The sequence below is a fragment of the Falco naumanni genome, chromosome W, assembly GCF_017639655.2.
Source record: "Falco naumanni isolate bFalNau1 chromosome W, bFalNau1.pat, whole genome shotgun sequence".
Lineage (NCBI taxonomy): Eukaryota > Metazoa > Chordata > Aves > Falconiformes > Falconidae > Falco > Falco naumanni.
In genome coordinates, this window is record NC_054079.1 from 1,058,968 (window position 1) to 1,086,690 (window position 27,723).

General features: G+C 43.0%; 1 protein-coding gene across 12 annotated transcripts in view; it reads left to right on the top strand.

The window, feature by feature from the left end:
* The window catches only part of LOC121080375 (spindlin-Z), a 93,154-nt gene that overhangs the window by 13,625 nt on the left and 51,806 nt on the right, over positions 1-27,723 (top strand). The window lies entirely within an intron of this gene.

Genomic DNA, 27,723 nt, shown 5'->3' on the forward strand with positions numbered 1-27,723 from the left:
AATGTGTGACGTAAGATTAAATTGTTTCTCTCCCCAGCATGCTAACCTTCATCTATTCTTAGCATTTAATGCAGCCTTTGTCCCCAACATAAATATGGAGGCTAGGACGTTTGCTGTTAAAGACTGTAGATCAACTCGGTTCTTACATGTTTCATCAAAGGTGCGCAGTGCCCTCCGTGATCTATGAGATTGTGGAGTCATTTTTAATAAGTCCTTCATATGTGGAGCAAACAAAGTCAAATGCCCTAAATAACATGGTCCACCGACAGGATACAAAGGAATCCCTGGCCACGCTCTGTCCCCACATATTAGAAAGATTCCCGGTGGCAACTGATAAACCCCTGATACATCTATATGGAAACCCCCAGTTTTAATTCACCCCAAATAGGTGAGCCGGTTAGATTTTGAAACCCTGTATAAAACCCCCGTTCACCTTGACGTGTTAGCCATAACTGCCACAGGTCACCAAACCAAGTTACTCCAGTGCCATTCACGGGTTGAAGTGGTGATGACATGTGGGTACCATCTGCCTTATCAGTCGCAGTAACATTAACATATTCAACAGGTACAATGCTAGCCAATAGGTCTAACTCCTGCAAAGGTAAATGATGTGGCTGATTTAAATGCTCAATAACCGTCTTCTGCCACGCTGCATTACACATAGAAGGCCAAACATATTGCCCATTTGGACTCATACATGTACCATTCTGATTGGAAGTCAGATCCACTGTTTTAACATTCCAAAAAAACATCAACATTTGTTTCATTCTCTTGCAGGGGAATACCGATTAAACAAGTTCTGAAGGGGTTGTCTGCCTGTTGCAGACTTAAACAAAAGTCTGTTACTCCCGTGATATTTGCCCATGTCACCCATATGCTTGTCCTAGGCAAGATGTCAAAAATACTTTGGCCAACGGGTAAAAAATTCATCAAGACCGTAAACCAAGTCCACCACTTAAACATGTTTAGTCCTACAACTTCCATTTATTTTTTTTTTTTTCACCTTCCACCCCACAAATCTGTGCTTTCACAGATTCTGATGGTGTATACTGCCTCCAATCAGCATGGTATTACACTACTTGTATGTTTTCTTTCTTCATGCCCGGTTAATAATCACACGCATACACTCTTTACACCATTTATATTTAAAGCTTTGGCTTACAGAACCGTTTTACCCCACATAGCATACATTGGCATGATACCCGCGGGTTACATCCCTTACAACATAGACAGTTTATTCTGTCTGCTCTCTCTCTGAGTCTTCTCTTCTGTCTTCTGATCTTGACATACAGGTCGCACAAACTTGCTAGGGACCCATATAGGTCCTTTATCTGTGGTGATACAAAAATAACCTCTGCCGTTAAATAACACCGGATTAGGTCCTTCCCATACGCCTGAAGCCATATTTTTATACAGAACATTCAAACCAGGAACTGTAGTTGTTTGGTTCCCTCGCGCTGTTTGGTGATGTATAACAACAGGTGGTCCCTCTCTACCCTCCGTAAGGGAGAGATAGTTTAAGCTAAACAACACCTTAGTCAACCCTTTAGTTAGGTCTATGTCCTGCGATACTTTCTGTCTCTGAAGATAATCCTTCAGGGTACGGTTTGCCCTTTCAACAAGTGCTTGCCCCGTTGGGGAGTGAGGAATCCCTTTAACGTGTTTAATTCCCAAGCGGTCATAAACTTAGCGACTCATTGACTACTGTACGCTGGACCATTGTCTGTCTTTATTTCTACAGGTACTCCCATGACAGCAAAACAGGACATTGAGTGTCTCTCCACATGTAATGCCTTTTCACCGGTTTGTGCAGTGGCCCATACAAAATGAGAATAGGTGTCAATTGTGACATGCACATACTTAAGCTTCCCAAAGTCAGGTACATGTGTTACATCCATTTGCCAAACCTGAAGTGCCTTCAGACCTTTTGGGTTAGTGCCCACCCCTAAACCAGGTCCATGATGACTACGTTGAGGACAGGAGTGGACAATACCCTTTGCATCTGCTATGGGTATTTGATACTGTCGATGTAAAGACTTTGCATTCTGATGAAACATCTCGTGGCTGTTGTGAGCTTCCTCAAACTTATTTGTTGGTGGAGTTATTGCCAGACAGCTGACTGCTTCATCAGCTCTAGCATTACCTTCGCCCAACCCAATGGTCCACTGATGACTTCTAATATGCATAATACAAAATTCATGTTTTCTCTGTTGAAGAGTACTACGCAGTTGTATAAACATTTCACCAAGATGTTGGTTCTTTGTTTTTCTCAACAAGGCATCTTCAATGCGCTGTACTACACCAACTACGTACAATGAGTCTGATACTGTTTACAGGTGTGTCGTTCCAACTTCCCAATGCCCAACACACTGCTTTCAGTTCTAAGGTTTGAAGGTTGTCCCGTGGTTCACCGGTGATCACGTGTTTCTGCCACTGATTATTGGATTGCTAAACACACGCAGCCTTCATCTTTCGTCCTGCATCTGTAAACACCGTTGGCCCTTCAACTGGTCTTTTTGAGCATAGCGGTCTTGCAATCCACTGGTAATGTTCTAACATCTTCCAGAGAGGTCCTTTTGGCCGGTTGTTGTGTACAACACCTGTATAGCCCATCAAGGCTTCCTGTATGGCTGCTGAATGTCTCAGGAGCCACTCATAATCATCACCACGGACTGGAATACTGATATCTGCCGGTTCAGTCCCCTCAGTTTCAACAATCCTGTCTCTTCCTTTTCTCACCAAGGCCGCTACTGCTTCAGGGCGACTTAAAATACGATGTCTGGGTTGCAATGGCAAAAACAACCACTCTAAAACGATCGCCATATTTTCCCCCTTTTTCTTTTGCCATTGCAAAATAAGGGCAAAAGGTGAAGTGGCAACATTACAAACCAAAAAAGATAACAGATGATTTGCCGTTCAGCGACCACACCAGCCAGTCTGAATCTTGCGGGACACAACTTCTAGGGCAGCCCGCTGCTCTGGTGAACAAGTTTGGGGACTGTTGGCTTCGGTGCCATGCAACCAGGATCGGAACAGTTGCAAATCATCGTTAGTGAGGCCAACTATGTTACGAACCCACTGTAGGTCTCCTAAAAGCTTTTGAGCATCATGCAGATTAGTTATTTGTGTAGTAAGAGTTGCCTTCTGTGGTCGGATCTGAACATCCGAGATGAGCCAGCCTAGATATTTCCATGGGTCTGAACGTTGAACCTTCTTGGGCGCCACAATCAAACCAAACGATAGAAGGTGGTCAACAAGCCATTTCAGTTGATAGTCTGAAATCCCTTGTTCAGCAGCCAATAAAATATCATCCATATAATGATAGATCAGGACGTGAGGCCAACATAGTCGTACTGGAACAAGTGCCCAATCTACAGAAGTCTGACACATCGTAGGAGAGTTCTTAATTCCTTGTGGTAAGACAACCCATTCATACCGTTTGGCTGGAGCGGCACAGTTTATTGATGGCAGAGTGAATGCAAATCTTTGCGTGTCGTCAGGATGTAAGGGAATCATGAAGAAACAGTCTTTGAAGTCTATCATGACAGTTTGCTAATTCTGAGGGATCATCGTATGAGTTGGAAGACCAGGTTGCAATGCTCCCATTGCTAACATCTGATCATTAACTTCACGTAAATCATTTAAGAGTCACCATTTCTCAGTCGTCTTTGTTATCACAAAAATAGGAGTATTCCAAGGACTTGTAGAAGGTTGAATATGACCTACTTTCAGTTGTTCCTGCACCAATTCCTCAGCAACGCGCATCCGTTTTTCTGTTATCGGCCACTGGTCTACCCAAATTGGCTTTTCTGTTAACTATGTAATCTTCAGTATGGGTGGCTGCCGATCAGTGGCCGTGGTGCAAAATGCTGGTCAATTGTCATAACTTGTCCCAATTGTGACAAAACTTCCCGTCAAATCAACCCAGATAATGTGGGTGGGAGTTGCATTACGTATGGCCGAATTACAATAGCCTGGCTGTCTTCAAACTGCAATGTAATCAAGTCTTTACTCTGCTTCGGGGCTTTCGCACCTCCTACTCCTACCACTTGGGTGATTGGAGCTTGCAGTTCCCAATTCTGGGGCCATAGATGTTGATTAATGATGGTGACATCTGCCCCGGAGTCTAATAGAGGTTCCAGAGTAATTTGCTGACTACCTTTTTTCAACTGAATCTTCTGATATGGTCTGTGATTAAGATCTAATGTGAAACACATCTCAGGTCTGGTAAATCCAAAGTAGTCTTCTCCTCCCATCTTAGATGGCTGGCATTGTTGTCTGAGTTGCTCATAGTATTGTCGATGCGCAGCAAGGCTTTCATAGGGAAGTATTTGAGCTATTTTACTTCCTTGTGGAATAGTAACAGGTGGTTGTAATGCATAGGCCATAACTTCTAGATGTACCATAAAATCTGCATCAATTAACCCAGGTAAAACAATTACTCCTTGCCTTCCTGTTGAAGATCTCCCTAATAAAAGTCCTCCAACTGGAGAATTCACTTTAGACAAAGGTCCTTTTACTTCAGTTGGAATTACAATAACTTCTTTAATGTTCAAAGTTACATCTACTACAGTTGCCACATCCACCCTGAGGCTCCCCCAGGTGGGTGGGATGCGCTGGTATAAGAGACCACATTTCTCATCTGCGTTGTTGGGGTCTGTACTTTTGTCTTCGTGTGTAGACCCGACGCACTGCGCTGCATGTTTCTCGACCTGTTATATCTACAAACAGCAGTAGCATGTGTATCTAAGTTACATTTGTGACACCAAACAGTCTTTGAACAAGTACACCTCGTGTCCAGATTCACCACATTGATAACAAATACCAAATCCTGATTTACTATTGTTGCCCTTTCAATGTCCACCTATATGATTTGTTAAGGCTGCTGTGATTATATGCCCTTGCTCCCTCAATGCAGCAGTAAAGGCAGCCGCTTGGTTATTTTGTTTGGCTCAAGTAGTTTTAAGTAACATTTCATCTATGGGACTTCCTTGGGGTAGTGTTGCTAAGACCGCCCTTGTTCTTGGGTTAGCCCCTTCAAAGGCGAGGGTGCGGAACAAATGTTCCTGCAGGTCCAAAGGTAAATCAGAATTGTCCTTTAACGCTGCAGACAAACGGTCTACAAATTGTCCATAGGGCTCCATTGTCCCCTGATGAACAGTGGTATAGGAAGCAGGTTTCTTCTTGTCTGGCACAGACAAAAGGGCTCGATGTGCTAGAGTTTGAGCAAGTTGATGCATTTGTATAGGATACTGCAATTGAACCTGTGTAGTAAAGTCCCTGCCCAGTTAACATATCTGCCTGTACACCATAAAGCGGATCTCCTATATCTGGGTCTTGATGTCTGTTTGATTCCTCTACGGCTAGTCTCTTCCACTCCCTCTCAAACATTAAATATTGAGAAGGAGCCAATAACAGGGAAGCAATTCCAGCACAATCAGCAGGTGAAAGAACGTCTGCTGTGAAAATAAACTGGATGATCTGTCATGCAGCCTCTGAACGCAGGCCATGAGTAGTAACTGTTTGCTTTGCTTGTTGCAATATTTTCCAGTCATGCGGCTCCCATTGTGCACCAAGGTTATTAACCAGTACTGGACAAGCTAACGAGCTGGTCACCTGCCAATCACCCTCCAAAATAGCATCACGAACAACACCAGACCAACGCTGTAGAATTGGATCTTTTCTCGAGTTCAGCATTGGCGGGGTAGTTGGGCTAACTGGAGGAATTACAGTATTGAAGTAGTAGGCAGGTTCATTTCAACTCGCTTTTCCAGGTTTCTTAATGTATCTATTACCTCCTGTAAGGATTTCTCTGTATTGTTATCACAAGGCTTCTCCCCGCCTTCCTCCTAAAATTCGTCCAATGATGATTCAGGAAGAGGAGGATACACATCAGGCCTCGCTTTTGCCCCCCCTGATGTGACCTAGGAGCTGTCATCACTCTCGGTATTGGTCTTGCTCCACCCACAGCTCCGATTGGTGCAGCAGGACTTGCTGCTCCTCCTTCCTGGGGAGGCTCAGCTGCCCCTTCTGGGTTCGGCTCAGTTACAACAGACTCCCGAGGAGTAACTTCCGGTCTGTCCGCTGTCTTATGTAAAAGCTCCTGCACTGTTGAACACGCAGGGGCGGACACACCCTTCCTAGGAGGAGTATGCCCAACTCCGAAAAGTGTAGCCGAGAGAGAAGGCTTAGGTGAATCACCCTTCTGCTCCACCGGCTTTTCTACACATCTCTCCCCAACGCTTCTGTAGCTGCTGCCGCTACTTTATTTTCCCACCGTCATAGTTTCCAGAGTGTTAATTACAGACCGCCACGTAACTCCTAATGCTTGAGCTTCTTTTCCTTCTTTGCCTCCCTCGATCGTAGTATCCCAGAGGCAATTTCCCACTTCATTCCGCAATACTAAACAATAACGCGGACTCGGGGATCTCATTCTTTTTTCGTGCCCAGCGAACTAAGGTCTCCACTTCCGTCTCTTTAACGCCCTCCCCTCTCCCAAGGAGGATGCCAGTTAACAGTTTAATTGCCGCGTCTAATTCCATCGCGGTCTTCTCAGAGCTCCCCCCTCTCACAGAAAGGGTATCAGCGGAGAAGCCCCGCCACACTCGTTGTGGTCTTCTGTAGTGTGCCCCCCCCCCCCCCCCCCGAGAAAAAATCAGTGGGGAACCCTACTGTGGTTTATTCTACGCGGTCTTACCTCCGGCAGGGGTGCGATCTGCAGCTCTACACCAAACTCTCGACTCCACTTTTCACCTTCCAGGTTCCGCCCACCTCCGAACTATAGCTCCCTAATCATACAACTTCCCTTCGGGTCGGATGCACGGAGACTTCCGCATTTAAGCGAACAGCATTTAAGTGAATAAATGGGTCCCTGTTCGGGTGCCAGACGAAGAGGGTCCCCCGTGGAGAGTCGGCCAAGTCACGACAATCACACCAATACGGCTACATGCCGTGCTCACTTTATTAAACAAACAGGTCATATTTATAACTTAAACCGACCGCTCACACAACTTTACACACAGGTGATTGGATAAATGTTTCTGGTCACGTGGGCATCCATGTCGCTGATCGGTGGGCATGCTGCAGGCGCCTGATCAGAGTGTGCCGATGAGAGTGTGCTGATTCCGTTGTTCCCAGGACTTGCTCTGCACCTGGCTTCTTGTTTGTGCACAGCTTGTTTTCTTTCTCACCCTGCTTGTTCCCAGGACAATTTAAAGTTGCTCTGCAGCTTCAACTAACAGGCCTGGGTTGTCCAACCCGGACAATGGTAACATATGCCCTCGATCCTTTAAAAATCCCTCTACACCTAGTATCCTTGAGTCTTAAGCAGTTTGTTTTCTTTTAGCAGTTAGCATGTCCTGGTCAGAAGGCTCCTTATTTATATTCTTGTTGTGCTCATCTACATTGGTACTAACTGTCCCTTCTCCAAGTGCCAAGTGCTAAGCTCCCGCCCTTCGTTAAAGTTTCTGTTATCTATGCAGCTTTTGTCTGCAGCAGGGTTTTAGGTTTTTCACTATATTTTCTCGTATCGGCTTCTCATTTATTTTCATGGATATGCAAATATGCATTAGTATCAGAGCCAGTTCTTTGTCTTTGTGTTTCTCTTCTTCCTAAAAAGCACCAACAGTATCATGATAACTGTTCTCTGCTTTTTTCCTCTCCTTCTGGTAAGGACCATCGGTTTTACAACTTTATTTCACCTCCCCCCCCTTTTTTTTGTACTTATGCAGGATGTTACTTGTTTACCACCAAAAACCTGAAAGACCTGTACATAAACCTAAAATAACATATGGTGAGGGGTTTAATCTTCTGTAGGAAAAAAAAACCAAACGCACGACACAACAGTATAGTAAGCAGTTTAAGTTCTTCTCATTTGCCCTTGCTGATGATTTGTGTTGACTACAATATTTAAATTATTAGTATTAAAGGGCTCTGATTTATTTTCTACAGCCCTACTACTCTTCTACAATCAGTGCTTCAAAGAACTATTTTTCATAGACCCTTCAAATTTATAAATATATAGAGAGTAGTTAGCTATAGTTAGTGCTCCTGATATAAAATATGGTAACAGCAAGGCACTGAGCATTATAACTTTGACACCTAATGCAGCTATTCACTACTTAAAGTTAATAAAATTCTCAGCCTAAAGAGATTATAAACATCATAGGCAGTGGGTGAATATTCTGCTGCTGGTCTGGAAATAATAATAAAAAAATAATCATGTTATTGGGTAGTACCTATGGCAAGACCTGCATTTAACAGCAAATGCTTTCACTTAAGTGATTTCCTTTCCTAATGTAAACAGTTACTTGAATGCATTTACATGAGAACTGCTTTAATCTAAGCTAAAATGATTTAGTTCTTAATTGTGCAAAGACAAGGAATTTTGCCACTGATTTTAATTCCCTAATCTCCCAGGGAGAACTGCTAACTTCTCTGTGCTTTGGGTAGGGGCTTATGATCTTGGTGTAATTGTGCATCACTGTGCAAAATACTAATATTTACTCTTTCAGTGGTAGTAGTTTCTCGTGAAATTATTTATCCATTTTCTTGTGACTAGAGGAAGTTTCTTCAGGCCTAATTTACCCATATATATCATATATATATATATGCAAACATGTATGTTTGCACTAGGCATTTTCCTTCAGAATGATTGGATGAGTCTTTTAATTTTGGAATGATGTTTCTCAGACTTAGAGCAATTAAATTCAGTCTTCACACAAAAGCTAATGACCTTAATATCATGCATGAAGAGACTCTTGGAGAACAGAAAATATTAAAATAGATGTTCCCCCTCTATTTTCCAGAGATCTCTCTTCATCACTGTTAATCAAAACAATCTGTGTAAACTTGCTCACAACTACAATAAACTATTTGGATCAACTTCATTTGTAAGAGAATGAGTAAGGAAAAAATACTTGCATTCTACTATTTGAAGTTCACTTGTGTCTACCTATGGTGGGTTGACCTTGACTGGCTGCCAGGTATACAGTAAGCTGTTCTGTCGCTTCCCCCTTGTCAACAGTATGGGGAGAAAATAACATGAAAAACTCATGAGGTGAGATAAAGGCCATTTAATGAAGAAAAGCAAAGGCTGTGCACAGAAGCAAAAAAGCAAAAAGATTTATTTTCTACTTCCTATCAGCAGGTGATGTCCAGCAACTTCCCAGCAAGACCTAACTAATTTGAAATGCTTCTATGATGAGGTCACCTGTCTAGTGGATGAAGTGAAGGTGATGGATGTAGTTTTTCTGGATTTTAGTAAGGCTTGTGATACTGTCCATCACACCATCCTTCTGGACAAGTTGTCCAACTGTGAGATGAGCAGGTACACGATACACTGGGTGAAGAACTGTCTGAACAGCAGGGCTCAAAGGGTTTTAGTGAATGGGACTACATCTGGCTGGTGACCAGTCACCAGTGGTGTTCCTCAGGGCTCAATTCTAGGGTCATTTTGGCTCAATATTTTTATCAGTGATTTGGGTGCAGGAGTTGAATGCACCATTAGCAAGTTTGCTGAGGATACTAAACTGGGAGGTGCTGTTGACTCTCTCTAGGGACAAGATGCCTTGCAGAGGGATCTAGATAGATTGGAGCATTGGGCAATGATTAATGGGATGATATTTAACAAGTCCAAATGCTGGATTCTGCACCTAGGACAGAGTAATGCCGGGCACAAGTATAGATTGGGAGAGGAGTGGCTGGAGAGCAGCCCTGCAGAAAGGGATCTGGGGTGCTGGTCAACAGCAGGCTCAATAGGAGTCAGCGGTGCCCTGGCAGCCAAGAGGGCAAACTGCACCCTGGGGGGCATTAAGCACAGCATAACCAGCTGGTCAAAAGAGGTGATTATCCCTCTGTATCTAGCATTGGTGAGGCCTCACCTTGCGTGTTGTGTGCAGTTCTGGCACCACAACTGAAAAAGGATGTGAAGATCCTTGATTGCATCCAGAGGAGGGCAACAAAGCCGGTGGAAGGGCTGGAAGGTGTGTCCTATGAGGTGCAGATAAGGACTTTGGGTTTGTCTAGTTTGGAGAGAAGAGGGCTGAGGGACGACCTCGTTGCTCTCTACAGCTTCCTGAGGAGAGGGAGTGGAGAGGGAGGTGCTGAGCTCTTCTCCCTGGGATCCAGTGACAGAATGTGTGGGAATGGGTCAAAGCTGTGTCAGGGAAGGCTCAGGCTTGACATTAGGAAACACTTTATTGACGGGGTGGTCAAACACTGGAACAGGCTGCCTAGAGAGGTGGTAGTTGCCCCCTGCCTGTCAGTGTTTAAGAGGCATTTGGACAATGCCCTTAATAACATGCTTTAAGTTTTGGTGCACCCTGAAGTGGCCAGGCAGTTGGACAAGATGATCATTGTAGGTTCCTTTCAGTTGGAAATATTTGAAGTAGGGCCCCAGTATTTGTAGTGGTTGCTTCAGAGACAAATGTCTTAATAAAGGTTATGTACTCCCCCACACCCTTTCTCTTAGCTTTTATTGCTGAGTATGATGTCATATGGTATTAAATATCCCTTTAGTCAGTTTGGGTAGGCTGTCCTGACCTTTTGTGTGTGTGAGGGTGCTTGGAGAGACAGCCTTGATGCTTTGTAAGCACTAGTCAGCTGTCGCCAAAACATTGGTGGAGCTCCAAATACAGAGCATGGCACTATGAGGGCTTCTTTGGGGAAAGTTAACTCCATCCCAGCCAGACTCAACACAATCTCCACTTGTTTATTCAATACCATTCATGTCATGCTCTAGCTCCAACATAATTAGATACATTTACTATCTTCTTACCATCCCCTTGCATCTATTTCTCATTCTGGAAACCCCCTCTTACCAATGCTTCCAACTTTATACTATATACTTAAGCTAATTTATACCCAACATATGGACTTACATATTCTCATTAACTACTATCCCCTGTCCCTTAACTGATAGATATTATTTTCCTATTCCGTGGGTTTCCACTGTTCCTGCAAATGTTCATAAGTACAGGCTATGACTTGGGCCCCATCTGTTAAGGTGGTCGCTTTAAGATAGGAGAAGCAGCATCTTCAGTTGCTGGGCACAAACACCAGCTTAGTTTGGGTCATTGCTGCACTCTCCCAATTCCTTGTGAAGCTCACTCTCCATCAGTTCAGACAGTCCCTGCTATGCTGCTTCCTACAACAACTCTCATCACACATTATTTTCCCCAAGGGTTAAATCTTGTTGAGGCACACTTCCCATCCTTTCTCATGGACACCTGGGTCCTTGAGCAAAGACAGTCCTATGAATGGGCTTGCCTTTTCCCAAGCCACACTGCCTTCCCCAGCCACTTCCCTTCTTCCCTGGCTTCTGTTAAATTTAAATCCCAGTACCCAATACTCTCAGTATAGTCTTTAACACTTCATTATTTCTCAGTCTTTCTGGAAGCTTGTGGGTGATTGGGCATGTGATACACCCAATCAATGCCATGTTTCTTGGCCCAGGAGTTTATAAGGTTATTTCGGAAAGGAGTCCCACTGTCTGACAATTCTTTCTGGGGTAGCATGTTGCCACAGAACTTGCTTTTCAAGCCCTAAGATGATGTTTTGGGAAGTGGCATGGCTTACAGGGTATGTTTCTAGCCACCCAGTATTCACTTCCACCATGGTGAGTATGTAGCGCTTGCTTTGGCATATTCATGGCAGTGATCCAATGCAGTCAATTTGCCAAGCGTCGCCATATCGAAAACCCAGCCACTGCCCTCTATTCCAGGAAGACTTTACTCATCTTACTTGCTTGATTGGAGCACGTTTCACATTTGTGGATGATCTGCATGATGGTCTCCATGGTCAGGTCCACTGCTCTCCCATCTGTATGTTGCATCTCTCCCTAGATGTCCCGATGTTTTGTGGGCCTGTTCAGCTACAGATAGCTCACCCTTACACTACCAGTCCAGGTCTACCTGAGCCACTTCAATTTTGACAGCCTTGTCTACCTGTTCATTGTTTTGATGTTCTTCAGTGGTATGGTTCTTGGGCATGTGAGCATCCCCATGCTGTACCTTCACAGCAATATTTTTCTACCTAGGCAGCTATGTCTTGCCACAGTTTGTCACAGTCCCTTTGGATCACTCAAATATACAGGACAACGTACTCTGTAAATGAAACTTTATTTCTTATATGAGCTCATAAAATAAAGAAACAAACATTACAAGCAAGGTCTCGGTTCCTGTTACACAGACTAGTCTATCACACAAATTCACTTATTCACCATGTAAGTCACCAGGTTTCATAACTTCTAACCTGTAACTCTTAAGTCATACACCTATGAGAAAAATTGTTACCTAGCTGTTTGTGAGAGTATTCATCCTTCCTCCTCCATCATGGTGCAGGCATCCCCTGTATGACACTGGGAAGCATGAAAGCCTCAGCAGTCTAGCTGCTGTTGGATCTGTTTCAAAAGCTTTTTGGATAAGCTGATGGTTTTTATACCTTCTAACTTGCAACTTTGGTCTATACCATTTCCATGAGCAGATTCTGATGAAACTAGCAGACAACCAATAAGCAATGATGATGGTTGTAGGAGAGGAGACAGCAATCTGTAGGTGATAATGGCTGTATAATGGCCTTTTAGCTCTTTCTGGCCACCTGGGTTTACTGGACTGTATGGGTTTGATGACCTGGTACAAGCCCCACAGGAGTATAAAGCTCTAGTGGACAGTGGTGCACAGTGTACTCTAATACCATCAGATTACAAAGGGGCAGAATCCATCTGTATTTCTGGAGCAGACAGAAGGATCCCAAGAGCTGTCTGTGTTGGAGGCTGAGGTAAGCCTAACTGAGAATGAGTGGCAAAAGCATTCCATTGTGGCAGGTCTGGAGTCTCCATGGATCCTTTGCATACACTATGTCAGGAGAGGGTACTTCAAAGACCCAAAAGGGTACCGGTGAGTTTTTGGTATAGTTGCCTTGAGTACGGAGAAGATTTAAGCAGCTGTCTAGCTTGCCTGGTCTCTCAGAGGATCCGTCTGTGGTGGGGTTGCTGTGAGTTAAAGAAAAGCAGGTGCCAATTGCTACCATGATAGCGCACTGGCAATAATATTGCACCAATCGAGACTCCCTGATTTCCATCCATGAGCTGATCCATTGTCTGGAGAGTCAAGGAGTGATCAATAAGGCTCACTTGCCCTTTAATAGTCCCATGTGGCCAGTGCAAAAATCTAACAGAGTGGAGGCTAACAGTGGACTATCAAGGACTGAACAAAAACACACCACCACTGAGTGTTGCTGTACCAGGCATGCTAGAGCTCCAATATGAACTGGAGTCAAAGGCAGCCAAATGGTATGCAACAATTGATATTGCAAATGTGTTTTTCTATGTTCTTTTGGCAGTAGAGTGCAGTCTGCAGTTTGCTTTCACATGGAGGGGTATCAGTACACCTGGAATTGATTGCCTTGGGATGGAAACAGTCCTACTATTTATCATAGATTGATACAGACTGCATTGGAACAAGGCAAAGCTCCTGAATGCCTGCAGTTTGACATCATTTTGTGGGGCAACACAGCAGAGGAAATGTTTTAGAAGGGGAGAATAATCTAGATTATTTTGGAAGCTGGTTTTGCTATAAAGCAAAGTAAGGTCAGAGGACCTACACAGGAAATTCAGTTTTTAAGAATAAAATGGCAAGATGGGTGTCATCATATCCCAATGGATGTGATTAATAAAATAATAGCTATGTCTTCACCAACTAACAAAAAAGGAACACAAGCTTTCTTAGGTTTTTTGGAGAATGCATATTCCAGGTTATAGCCTGATTGTAAGCCCTTTCTGAGCGACCTGGAAGAAGAATGACTTTGGGGCCCTGAGCAGCAGCAGCAGCAAGCCTTTGAGCAAATTAAAGGGGAGATGGTTTGTGCGGTAGCCCTTGGGCCAGTCTGGAGAGGACAAGATGTGAAAAGTGTGCTTTACGCTGCAGCTGGGGATAACAGTCCCACCTGGAGTCTCTGGCAGAAAGCACCAGGTGAGACTTGAGGTTGACCTCTAGGGTTTTGGAGCCTGTTACACTCCAACTGAAAAGGAAATATTGGCAGCATATGAAGGCACGTGAGCTGCTTCAGAAGTAGTTGGTACTGAAGTAATGCTCCTTTTGGCACCTTGATTGATTGTGCTCGGCTGGTTGTTCAAAGGGAGGATCCCTGCTACATGTCATGGAACTGATGCTACTTGGAGCAAGTGGGTCACACTGATTGTACAGCGAGCTCAAATAGGAAACCTCAACTGCCCAGAATTCTTGGAAGTGATCATGGACTGGCCAGAAGGCAAAGATTTTGGAATGTCACCAGAGGAGGAGGTGACAGGTGTTAAAGAGGCTCTACTGTATAATAAATTACTAGAAAATGAAAAGGAATATGCCCTGTTTACAAATGGATCCTGTCATATAGTAGGAAAACGTTGAAGGTAGAACGCTGCTGTGTGGAGTCTTATATGACAAGTTGCAGAAACTGTTGAAGGACAAGGTGAATTGAGTCAATTTGCAGAGGTGAAAGCCAGCCAGCTGGCTTTAGATGTTGTTGAATGAGAAAGATGGCCAGTACTTTAAACTGACTCATGCATGGTGGCAAATGTCCTGCAGGGGTGGCTACAGCAATGGAAGCAGACCAACCAAGCGCACAGAGGCAAAGCCATCTGGGCTGCTGCATTGTGACAAGATATTGCTGCTTAGGTAGACAACCTGGTTGTGAAAGTACATCACATAGATGCTCACATATGCAAGAGTCGTGCCACTGAAGAGCATCAAAACAATGAGCAGATGGACCAGGCTGCTAAAATTGAAGAGACTCGGGTGGATCTGGACAGGGAACATAAGGGTGAGCTATTTATAGCTCAATGGGCCCATACCATATTAGGACATCTAGGAAGGGATGCAACATACAAATGGGCTTGTGATCAAGGGATGGACTTGACCATTGATGCCATTGAACAGGTTATCCGTAACCGTAAAGCATGTGCCATTATCAAACAAGCAAAGTGGAAGCCTGGCAGATTGTTTATATCACACTACCACAAACCCACCATGGCAAGCACCATGTACTTACAATGGTGGAAGCAACTACTGGATGGCTGGAAACATACCCTGTGCCCCATGCCACTGCCCAGAACACTCTCCTGGGCCTTGAAAAGGGTGTTTTATGGCAACATGGCACCCCTGAAAGAATTGAGTCAGACAATGGGACTCATTTCTGAAACAACCTTGTTAAAACCTGGGCCAAGGAACATGGTGTTCATTGGGTATATCACATCCCCTATCATATACCCAGCCTCCAGGAAAGTTGAAAGATGTAACAGACTGTTTAAAAACTACACTGAGAGCAATGGGTGCTGGGACAATCAAGCATTGGGTTACACAATTAGCAGAAGCTACTTGGTTACTTAACTGTAGATCAGGGGTCCTCAACTTTTTAACCAGGGGGCCGGCGTGGATGAAGTGGCAGACAGGTTTCCCCCCCCCCCCAACCCCCGGCGGGGGGGGTCTGTAAATACTGGGGGCCAGATTGAGGACCCTGGGGGGCCGTATCCAGCCCGCAGGCCGTAGTTGGAGGACCCCTGCTGTAGAGGATCTGCTAGTCAAACTGGTCCTGCCCAAACAAAAATCCTATGTACTGTGAAAGAAGATAAGGTCCTTGTAGTACATATAAGGAGCTTGTTGGGAAAAACAGTCTGGGTTATTCCTTCCTTGGGTGAAGGCAAACTTATTTGTGGGATTGCTTTTGCTCAAGGACCTGGATGCACTTGGTGGATAATGCTGGAGGATGGGGAAGTCCAGTATGTACCTCAAGGGGATTTAATCCTGGGTGAAAATAATCTGTGTTTTGAGTTCTTTAATGGCTATTGTGGCATCCATATGTCAAAGGTATTACAGCAGGAACCTCTCGCTGCTAGCCAAGCAAGAGGCAAGAGGAGGAGTTCATTGCAATGTTAAACCTTATAGCCTAGTCCAAAGGGACCAGGAGTGGAGATGGTAATGGATATACCTTTAAATTTTTGTCTGTGTATATACCAAAGGATGGGAAGGGGGTGGTAGTTAATGAGGATGTATTGGATAGTGTTGGACCTGAGCATGACAGAAATTGTATGGAGTAAGGGGTGGAGAATGTGCTGGGATAGAGTTAAATTTCTTCATAGTAGCTGGTATGGAGCAATGTTTTGGATTTATGCTGAAAACAGTGTTGATAATACAGGGATGTTTTTGTTATTGCTGAGCAGTGCTTACACAGAGTCAAGGCCTTTTCTGCTTCTCAACCTACCCCACCAGTGAGGAGGCTGGGGGTGCACAGGAAATTGGGAGGGGACACAGATGGGATATCTGACCCCAACTGACCAAAGGGATATTCCATACCATACAATGTCATGCTCAGCAATAAGACTACAGGGGAGGTTGGTGAGGGAGCCACTGCTTGGGGACTGGCTGGGCATTAGTCAGTTGGCAGTAAGCAGTTGTTTTCAGTTGCATCACTTGGGTTTTATGTCTCTCAGGTTTTTGGGGTTTTTTTCTCCTTTTTATTACAAATTATTATTACTATTTTTTATTTCAAATATTAAACTGTTTCTATCTCAGCCCACAACTTTTCTTACTTTTACCCTTCCAGTTCTCTCCCCCATCCCTTTGGGGGGCAGTGAGTGAGTGGCTCTGTGGTGCTTAGTTGCCAGCTGGGGTTAAACCATGGCAGTCCCACTCAAAAATGTTGTTCTTTCAGGTTGCTCAGTAGAGAGGGCTCACAAGATGACTATAACCTGGAACATGCATTCTCCAGAACCCCACAAGGTCTGGGAAAGCTTGTGAGTGTTTCTTGTTAGCTGGTGGGGACATAGTTGCTATCTTATTGATCATATCGATAGGGATGTGACAACATGCGCTCCCAAGAACTGGATTTTCTGTGCAGGTCCTTTGACCTGGCTTTTTTTTTTTTTATGGCAAAACCACCTTTCAGAAGAATCTGAATTACTCCTTTCCCTTCTTAAAACACTTCTGCTTTGTTGCCCCAGAAGCTGACGTCATCGGTGTTTTGTAGCTGTTCAGGAGCATTACCCTTTTCCAGTGCAGTTTGGTTTAATCCATGACAAATGGTAGGGCTATGCTTCTACCCCAGGGCAGTCGATTCCAGGTGTATCGGATACCCCTCTAAGTGAAAGAAAACTGTAGCCTGCACTCTGCTGCCAAAGGAACTGAGAAAAAAACCACATTGGCATTGTCAATCGTTGCATATCACTTGGCTGCTTTTGATTCCAGTTCATATTGGAGCTCTAGCATATCCAGTACAGCAGCACTCAGTGGTGACCTCACTTCATTCAGTCCAAAATAGTCTACTATTAACCTCCCCCCTCCATCAGACTTTTGCATTGGCCATATGGGACTATTAAAAGGTGAGTGAGTCTTGCTGATCGCTCCTTGGTTCTCCAATTGATGAATCAGCTTAGGGATGGAAGCCAGGGAGCCTCAGTTGGTGCGATATTGCTGCCAGTGCATTGTCATGGTAGCAATCAGCACTTGATGTTCTTCAACTTGCAACAATCCCACCACAAAAGGATTGCCCGAGAGGCCATGCAGGGTAGACAACTGTTTAACTTTCTGTGTGTTTGTGGTGGGTACAGCGAGAGCCCATCGGTACCCTTTTGTGTCCTTGAAATACCCTCTCCTGAGGTAGTCTGTGCCAAGGATACAAGGGGCCTCTGGGCTGGTCACAATGGAGTGCTTCTCCCACTTGTTCCCTGTTAAGCTCGCCTCAGCCTCCAATACAGACTGCTGTTGGCATCCTCCTGTCACTCCAGAGATCCAGATGGGTTCCATGCCCCTATACCTTGATGGCACCAGCATGCACTGTGCACCAGCGTCTACCAAAGCCTTGTGCTTCTGTGGGTCTGATGTGCCAGGCTATCAATTCCACACGGTCCAGTATACCCAGTCATCCCTTTCCTCCTCCAGGCTGAAGGCAGGGTCCCTCTATTCCTCTTCCTGGTCAGAGTATTCACTGTCTGACCCTTGCAGTGCAGACCAGAAGTCCCCTCACCAGGATCAAGGGAGGTGATTTCAGTTGTTCTTTGTTTGGGAGAGCATTGATTGCCTTCTTGTGTCTCTACAGCAACTAAGTTGACAGCCTCCTTGGGTGGCCCCTTCTTAACAGCTGTCTTCCCTCTCAGTTCATGTACATGGGCTTGCAGCTTAAAGGTGGGTTCACCATCCCGCTTTCTCATGACCTCCCCCTGGTCACAGAGGAAGAACCAGCCTGGGGCTTCCTTTCCCTCTGACCGGTGCAGAAGGGGACTAACACCATGGGGTGCCCCTGACAGCCAAGGTGCTGGCCCATGGGGACAAGGAGGAACAGAGATTTTCTTCAAAGTTTTGGGGCCAGGAAGACGATCTCTCCACAGTTGCTGTATCTGTATCTGGGCAACACATTGTTGCCAAGCTGTTAGAATATGTTGCTGGTGCATTTTGGACCACCTTCCTCCACATGGCCTGTATACACAGGATGTTGTCTGGGTATTTGGAGACCTTGTCATCGCCTAGATCACTGTAGATGACTTCCAGCACCACTAATTTTCTCAGGTGCTGGACGCCTTCATTGGCGATAGTCCACTTTCCTTGGTAGTTCGCATGATCTTCCTTGAATGGATATCTTGCCCTCATGCTGGAGAGGAGCCTCCCCCTGAGACTCCAAATTCCTACCTCTTTTCCAATTCCTTTGCCAGTTCCCCAGTTCCTAGCAATCCACTCATCTGGCTGGCAGCTGCAGTCTTTCTGCATGTCTCAAAGTTTTTTCAAGGTCAGGACTGGGTAGTTTCCCCTCCTGTGTGATTTCTCTCACTTCTTCCTCCTGTTTCTTTGCTGAAGGACTGGCTTCCCCATCAAACCCTTTCTCCTCCGCCTCCCAATTAGTAAATTGATGTGGTATGGACCCGTTGACCTCCTTGCCCACAGTTTCCTTTTCACTACTGGGGCAATAATCGTAGTTTTTGTGTTCCTATCTCAACCATGGTGTCCTCAGGTGCAGTTTGGGTCCCTGTCTCGACTATCATGTTCTTAGATGTAGTTTGGATCCCCATCTCAACTGTCGTGCTCTTAGATGCAGTTTGGATCCCAGTCTCAATCATGGCATTCTCAGAGGCGGTTTGGGTCCCTCCCTGTCTTAACCACAGTCTTCTGAGAGTACTGAACTGTGGCTCGATAGGGCCAGGCCAAGCCCCAGTACAGTGCTAAAAGCTGCTGGCTTTCATAGGGCAAGGCACCCTTCTATCAGGTGGCACGTCTGTTTGCCAGGGTTACTTGCCTGTTCAGGTGTAAAGTCCCAGGCTATGGGAGGTGATAACCACTCTAGGCACCTGCCCAAATCCTTCCACACACCCTGCCACCCAGGGATCGACTGCCTCGGGGCACATTTCTGTATCACCTCACCCAAAAAATGTCTTCTCTTATGCCAGGACAACACCAGATTCCACAAACCCAACAATAGGCTGACAATGTTAATTAGTAGTATTAAACAGCTCACGTAAGGGTGAACAAGGACCTCGGGAGCCTGCGCAATAAAACCACCCACATCAGTCCTGTATGGGAAGAGACAGGTGTATTCCCTCATCTTCTTCACAGGATAAGCTCCCCCAGCACAGTAAGGCATCAATGCCAGGGCAAAGTGCATAGCCATTGTTTGTATTAACATGTTCCCAAGCTCATCAAAACAAAGAGATAAGCGGTGCAGATAGCAACTCCATGACACACACAGAAGCTTGCCACTTAATAACTACTATAACTATAGCACACTCAATTCAAAATTTCCATTGTCTCACACCCCACATTGGGCACCAAAAAGAACTGAGGTGGGTTGACCTTGGCTGACCACCAGGTGCCCACCAAGCTCTCCCTCCTCAGTGGGACAGGGACAGAAAATAAGATGAAAAACTTGTGGGTCAAGATAAGGTCAGTTTGATAAAGAAAAGTGAAGGCTGTGCATGGAAGCCAAAAAAAAAAAAAGATTTATACTCTACTTCCCATCAGCAGGTGATATCCAGCCACTTCCGGAAAAGTAGAGCCTCAGTGTGCATAGCGGTTGCTTCAGAAGAAAAATGCCTTAATAACAAATGCCTCAATTCCTCCACTTAGCTTTTATTGCTGAGCATGATGTCATATGATATGGAATATCTCTTTGATCAGTTTGGGTCAGCTTTTCTGGCTATGTCCCCTCCGAACCTCTTGCCCACCCCCAGCCTTCTGGCCTTTGGGGGAGTAGGAGCTCGGAGAGACAGCCTCGATGGAGCACTGCTCAGCAGTAGCCAAAATATTGTTGTGGTATCAACACCTTTCTAGTTACAAATGCAAAATATAGTACTATGAGGGCAGCAATGGGGAAAGTTAACTCCATTCCAGTCAGACCCAATACATTATACATTACCACAGAATGGTAGTAAACACATAGGTTATATAATAATAAGCTACTGCTATCATGTCCTGGTTAGTAGTTATTTTTGTGCACATGTTGTTGGGTTCAGGGGAAGAGGAGGATGGTTACCTGTTGTTAATGAGAAACTAAGCTGCTTCATATTTGCCATGATGCAAAAATGTGCAATTGTGCTAACCTGTGACAGCTTGTTACCCTGGTGTCTGTGCATGTTCTTTTCCTGCTGTTAAATGCAAGGTAACTTGGAGTGAACGATTAGGTGTGAGTCAAGAGTACCTTTCTATTTTGGAATTAAGATTTGTATTTGGGTGAAGCTATATGGGTAAAGATTTCTTGGTTTTGAATAAATACCAGATCTTTTCTTTAAGTTGATGATGAAGGTGTTATTGTTTAAGATTTTTTTTAAAATATGGAGGACTCTGTATTTATTAAATGAATAGTCAGCAAGTTGTAACATATACAAGGTTTACTCAGCAAGCAGATTTTTATTACCTGTAAGTATGCGGATGATTTAAAAACTCATTGTGCTTTATAGAGTCCTGTCACGTTATGTCGAGGAATTGTAGCGATGGGATGAACAGAAATGAAGTCACATCTTAATATTTCCAAATAAGTGATAAACTTTGCCGCTTTTTTTAAAGCTAGTTGGCTAAACTGTTATTGTTGTTTACAGTGGTTCCATAGAGGGTGGAATACTGAAACTCAGCTGTTGAATTCCTGCCTTCCTAAGCCTTGTTCTGTTGGCATAGACAAGTCATTTCAGAATAAATATGCATCCATGCTGCATGAGGGAGTAGAGCTCTGAAAGAATTCTTTAAAAATGCTCTGTGCATATGTCTTTAGTGTCCTTGTACCTAAGGCGTAAATAATTCTGCAATGAATGACTGTTAAAGGTGTGCATATAGCTAAATATTTCACTAGTTCTTCCCAACTGTTGGAAGGGAAATGACTAGAAATTGGAGTTTTAATTTAAAGTATATGTTGATAAAAGTACATTTTACTCTTTAAATTAAGTTGTTGCAAGCTCAGTTGGCAATAGCCAATTCTCCTGTTTTTCCTATAGCCTGATTCCTTTTTAGTGGAACAGACAATGTGCGTGGTTTTAATACCAAACTTCAGATTCAATTTTTTGTATTCTTGTTTTCAATTTCAGTATGTGGTTTTTTGACTAATAAGGGAAACAAGAAATTCTTCATAGGGCAAGTATATGGTAAAATGTTATTCAGTCCTTTAGCCAAATAATATTGAATCTGGTTGTAATGTTGCTAATGTGGGAGGCAGATGAAATAAGAAGCTATTACATTTAAATTATTTTAATTTAGACCAATGTTTAATAGCTGGCATGAGTGTTGATCAGCCCTCCAAACCAGACCAAAACTTAGAATTTTTTTGGGATACATTATCTTGGAGAACCTAACTTTCTTCTTTTTTTGGTTTTGTGGGGTTTTTTGTTGTTGTGGTGGTGGTGTTTTTTTTTTAATTGCAAGCAAGTAGCGCTTTTCCCCATGAAACCTGGAGGGAATTTCAGAGAGCTAATTTTATTTAGTATGAGACTAAATTTGAAACCTATAATTATAATGACCTTTTTTTTCTCTCTCTTATCACTCTGAATATGGTATGTATGTGTAATTCCCCATTCCCATTCCTATTACCTCAGTATTTTCATTTTTCTGTACTGTTTTCATTACTTTAGTTTTGTATCAGTGCTTTTATTTTTTGCCTCTATGTGTTGATATCCAGGGTTTTTTTCTTTCATCAGAATCCTATGCCTATATCTAATTGTAACCATCAGTTGACGTACTGATAGCTTGTCTGGTTTAGTGAACATGTGGTGGTGTTATCACTGTCATTTATCTTATAATTACCCTGCATGTCTTCAGGTTTAGTGTTTAAAGTCCGTAACAACTGGTATGGTTCCTTCAATAGCAGGTTATAGGACTTTCTTGATCTTTTTTTCTTTATCTAAAGAATTGCAGGGACATCCAGAGCAGCATACAATTAAATAGAATGAAGAAGACTGATCAGATGTTCCAAAAGTATCTCCAGTTTATTCAAAGCTCAGCACAATGGGAGAAGCCATAATTTGCAAACTATTGAACTGGACCAGCCAAGATGATCCATCCTTTTTGCAGGCACCTCTATCTATTCATCAAGGGGAGATCAAGAACTTTGAAAAGCTCTGGACAGAGACAATCTAATTCCTACACAACAATACTGGTCTGAATGTTATATCCGTCAATGGTTACATTCCTAATAAATTCTTCCTGCATTTTATATGAAAAGCAAAGGATGAAAAATAGATAAAACATTATAAAAGCACACATTTCTTCTGATGAAAGTAATGTTAGTCATACCCTTTCTGTACTTTGTCTTATTTTTTTTGCAGTTCCACAAAAGAAAAAATTAGCTGGCCTCTGATTAGATTGTTTGCTTGGGGAGGGGAAGGAATTAGTTTGGATTTTTTTGTACATCTGCATTTCCAGTGCTATTGTGAAGGTCCCTCAGCTTTAGTGTATACGGCTATATCCAGGTGTGGCTGTGCAAGTTCCTAAAGCTCAGAGAAGTGTTTTAATTTGTTGGTTGTATCTAATACAAAAGTATAAAAGTTATTTTGTGTTGTCTTAACTTTAGTGACTTATCTCTCTAATACATAAATAAGACTGCAACTTGAAAGATTATTGTGGAGCTCTTCTAGAATATTTTATGGAAGTTTAAACGTTCACAGATTTTACTGAAGCGTAATATTTCTGAAGGTTTGCACAGTTCCCTGCTGTGCAGAAGGAATGATTCTTTCTCTTGATGGTTTGGGTATCTTCTCTGAACAGTTTAAATAGTAAGATCAGTCACTAGTGGGTTGGAATGGTGCAAAGTGAAAGACTTCTTGCTTTGTTTGAACTCAGTATTCTGGAGTGGCAGATAGCTTTAACAACTATGGTTTAAAGACAAATGCTTTTGGCAGGTCGAGAGACCTGGCCAATCTGAAAGGAAAACTGGTGTGTAATCGATGTGGGCAGAGCCGGGCAAAATAGATACTGTCAGTGGCAAGGACGACTTAACCTGAAACCCTCAATGAGAATGCTTGGATGTATTGTGAGCCGTGGAATGAACACTTGCAGAAGGCTAAGTACCCTTACGGATTTAGAATGTAACCTATATATGCAGTATTAATGGACACTGTTGTGCACTCATTAAGGCTTATCTCACCTCTAAAGCAGTTAAAATCCAGATATTTTAAATGTTATGGACTTTCAGAAGAGCAGAGCTCTAAATTTGGAGATAATTAGTTCAAAGCGGTATATGACTAGAGTGAATGTAATGTGTGCAAGACTGCCTTTAATAGTTAACTCTTATTAAATAGTAATGTATTGTGCATGCAAAGCACCAAGGATCCTATTGAAAGAAAAAAAAATGTTAATGATTTAGTTACATACTTTAGAACAATGTAAAAAATTCCTGGAAGCTTCTGTTGAATAAAACTCTTGAAGAAAAAAGAAGTATTTAGGATTAATTTAGAAGCTGTGGATGGTAGGGGTTTTCTTTGTTTGCTTGGGGTTTTATTTTATTATTTATCAAGCAATATTTGTATGCAGAGAGGTTGAATTTTATATTTCTGGGGATTGGTTTTTGAATTGTACCTTAAATGCATTTTTTATAAGGTTGAAATGTTTTTTTTAATTATTATTTTATATTTAAAAGAAGAGAGATCAGTGAGTTAATAAATAGAATTTTTCACAGGTTGAGATTCCTACCTAACTTTATACTTAGGAAAATTAAGAGAACACTTCCACATCTGTGGTGGATCAGATTTCAATTTCTGCATTTTCTTACTATGAATCTTTAGACATCTTGTTCTTAAAGCTTTTTCCTGCCCCACTGAAGATTAAGTTGAAAATCTAAACTGGTACAACCTGGATTGTCATAAACCTGAAGATAAATGCCAGTTCTCTTATGGTGTGTTCAGACATACTTAAAAGGTTAAATTGTGTTTGAATAGGATGAAAGTACTGTGTTTACGCATGCAGAAGGTTCTGCAAAGGAAGAAAGGCCTATATTCTTTCTAAGGGTATACTTGAACAGCAGATGAAGACAATGGTATTATGTAAAAGTGCCTGTCTACACATTTAGGTAGATAAAAGATGATATGAAGATTGGTGGCAAAGTACTGAGAGGGAAAAAAAATAATAATGAAGTCCACACAGGCTGTACTACTGTACATGCTGTCTAGTTTTGACAGCTATAAAAAGGCTATCTGTACCACCTTTAATCTAGATTTAAAAAAAAGATAAACCAAAATGTATTTGAGGTACATCTGTGCTATCAGTGTACAGATGTTCAGATAGCTATTGGGCTCTACCAGACTAACAGCTGCCCTGCCAGTTGAGTCCTCTCAAGTCAATTTATCTTGGATAGTTCTGGTGGGTTGACCTTGGCTGGTTGCCAGGTGCACACCAAGCCACTTTATCACTCCCCTTTCTCAACAGGACAGAGGGAGAAAAATATGACGAAATGCTCATGGGCTAAGATAAGGACAGGGAGATCACTCAGAAATTACTGTCTATATCGCATTTATGTGGCAAGGGTTTGGTAGCGGGAGGGGGGTGGCTGCAGGGGTGGCTTCTGTGAGAAGATGCCAGAAGCTGCACCCATGTTGGACAGAGCTAGTTCCAGCTGGCTCATAGATGGACCCATCACTGGCCAAAGCTGAGCCAATCAGCAATATTGGTAACACCTTTGTGACAACGTATTTAAGGAGTAAAAACTGCTGCACAACAGCAGCTAGAAGAGAGGAGCGAGAATATGTGAGAGTAACACTCTGCAGACACCAAGGTCAGTGAAGAAGGAGGGAGAGGAGGTGTTCCAGGCACCAGGGCAGAGATTCCCCTGCAGCCTATGGAGAAGACTGTGGTGATGCAGGTTGTCCCCCTGCAGCCCATGGAGGTCCATGGTAGAGCAAATTGCACCCTGCAGCCCATGGAGGACCCCACAATGGAGCAAGTAGATGTGCCCTGTAGGAGGCTGTGACCATGGTCCTCTGCACAGAAGTGTTACCAATGTTGCTGATTGGCTCAGCTTTGGCCAGTGATGCATCTGTCCTTGAACCAGCTGAAACTGGTTCTGTCCAACATGGGTGCAGCCTCTGGCATCTTCTCACAAAAGCCACCCCTGCAGCCCTCCCTGCTACCAAACCCTTGCCACTTAAACCAAATACAACAGTTTATTGTTCATTCTTGTTTCCACCAGTGGCCCACTGAGTGAAATTTTTGATGCTTGTAAATACAGTGCTTTTCTTAGGATTCCCTTAGAATTGCATATATTGTATGTCACTTATGGAAGCATGAATGCTTCCACTTTTTAAGGACAAAATCCCATATTCATGTTGGGTATGGAATTTCTACTGTATTCTTAAGGCTAACAAAATGTCAAGTGTAGATTAGATTACTAGAATGTCTGAAGTAATCATTTGATTGCCATAGGATTTAGAAGTGCATGAAAAAGTTCCTTCTTGGTATGCTTCTAAAAAGTAGAGTTTCAATTCTAGATACCTAAACTTTCAAATAAGTAGTTCTTGATATCTGGGAAAAATTTACCTCCTTCAGTGCTTAATTTCTAGACAGCTAAACTTTGACAGTCAATTTCAGTGATGTGACACTAGTGTTTTTGAGTTGGAAAACATTTGGGAAATCTCACATTTTATGGTGGTTTTCATATGTGAATTTTATTTATTTTTAGAATGCGATGTATACTTCTGTGAATGTTTGAGGCAAACACTCTACCCTTCGTTGTAGGGTGCTTAGAATTAGCTTCAAATTGATCTCTTTGCCAGTAATACAAAGCTTTTGAAGGTCTAGATGCTAGTGAAATATCTCCAAACTCTTGGTCCTTGAATTGGGTATAGTGTGGTGTTCCTGTAATTTAGAGCAGTTGTCCAGGTTTGCAGTGTCAAATGTAATAACTCTGTGTTTGGAGGTTTTGTTACGTTTGGGTTTTTTTCCATGAAAGGTGGAAATGTCCTACTGGGCTTTTTTGTTTAAGTCTATTGACAGATGGGTGCTGTAATGCAGACAAGAACACGCTTAACTTTCATGCCTTGTATCTCCCACTTTAACCATCTATGAAGGCATAAGGGTGCTACAGACTAGGCTAAAAAAATTTCTATAATATTTCTGTGGAAATAATGTTTTTTGTACTTCAACTACAATAAGATTTTTGAAACAGAAATAGGTGCTTTGTGATTTGGGGAGGGTGAGAATCCTATGCTTTCATTCTCACTCTACTGGTGTTTTCATTACAGTTTTCCAATATAGTATGTGAGTTGTGAAAATTAGTCTTGTGAGGTGATACTCTTCTGAAGTTAGGAGTGTGGTCATTGAGCCCCTGAAACTTAAAATACTAAGCAAGTTCATTAAAATACTATTTTATAATACTGACTTTAATGAAGTTCTTACTGCTGCCTTTACTGCTGAGTTAAGTATATACTCCATCTGTGATTATTTCAGAATATATCTATTGCAAAAATAAGACCCCTTAAACGCTACATTGAATGAAGTGAGAAAGACTGAGTGCTTTAACAATGTACATCATGAGGAAAATCCAGTGGAAATAGGGAACAAACTCTATTGCTTGTCTTAGTAATAACTAGATCTTGCTAATTCAAGGGGATGAACAAGTATTGCAAAAGACAGGAAATGGTAATTTCAGGATTTCTGTCATTTTTTTAAAAATTAACTTTAAATGCAGTCTTTGAGGGTTACAATTTACATGTGTTCTCATAAAACTAATGTTTCACGATCATGAACCTCATGTTTCGCTGGAAGTACTATGTCTAACTTCAGCAGAGCTAAGTTAAGGACATGTGCTAAAAGGTGGTTTAGAAAAAACTTGTTCAAACTATTGATTCAGAAGGTTCTTTGTAAAGCTACCTACCTAGTTGCAAAACATTTTGAGTATTACCTTATTGTGGTTTAACCCCAGCTGGCAACCAAGCCCCACGCAGCCGCTTGCTCACTCCCCCTCACCCAGAGGGATGGGGAGGAGAATCAGAAAGGAATGTAAAACTCAAGGGTTGAGATAAGAACAATTTAATAGGTAAAGCAAAAGCCGCACATGCAAGCAAAGCAAAGCAAGGAATTCATTCAGCACTTCCCACGGGCAGGCAGGTGCTCAGCCATCCCCAGGAAAGCAGGGCTCCGTCACGCGTAACAGTTACTCAGGAAGACAAATGCCATAATGCCAGATGTCCCCCCCTTCCTTCTTCTTCCCCCAGTTTATATACTCAGCATGATGTCATATGGCATGGAATACCTCCTTGGCTAGCTTGGGTCACCT